Source organism: Penaeus monodon, chromosome 20 (genome assembly GCF_015228065.2).
Source record: "Penaeus monodon isolate SGIC_2016 chromosome 20, NSTDA_Pmon_1, whole genome shotgun sequence".
Classification (NCBI taxonomy): domain Eukaryota; kingdom Metazoa; phylum Arthropoda; class Malacostraca; order Decapoda; family Penaeidae; genus Penaeus; species Penaeus monodon.
Genome location: NC_051405.1, coordinates 20,125,425 through 20,125,672, shown reverse-complemented (window position 1 = coordinate 20,125,672; position 248 = coordinate 20,125,425). Strand labels below are relative to the sequence as shown.

At 33.5% G+C, this 248-nt stretch overlaps 1 protein-coding gene across 1 annotated transcript in view; it reads right to left on the bottom strand.

Annotated features, from left to right (window-relative positions):
- LOC119585942 (dipeptidyl peptidase 4-like) overlaps window positions 1-248 on the bottom strand; it is a 99,547-nt gene that overhangs the window by 31,726 nt on the left and 67,573 nt on the right. The window lies entirely within an intron of this gene.

The window sequence follows — 248 nt, the reverse complement described above, 5'->3', positions numbered from 1 at the left end:
AATTCCAAAATTAAGAAGAAATTAAGTCGAAACCCGAAGATGCATCTACAAACAACTCAAAAATTCCATGAAAGACCACGTTTTTTCCCCCGCTCGGTTTATTATGATTATTGTTTTTGAAGATTAAATTATTTTTTTCTTTTTCCTTTTCACTCGCTACTTTCAGAGGATGATGCTCTTGTGTGATCAAATTTGCTGTGGGATCTTATCTTTTTAGATTGCCTTTCCTCATTTGTAAGGGAGGTTTT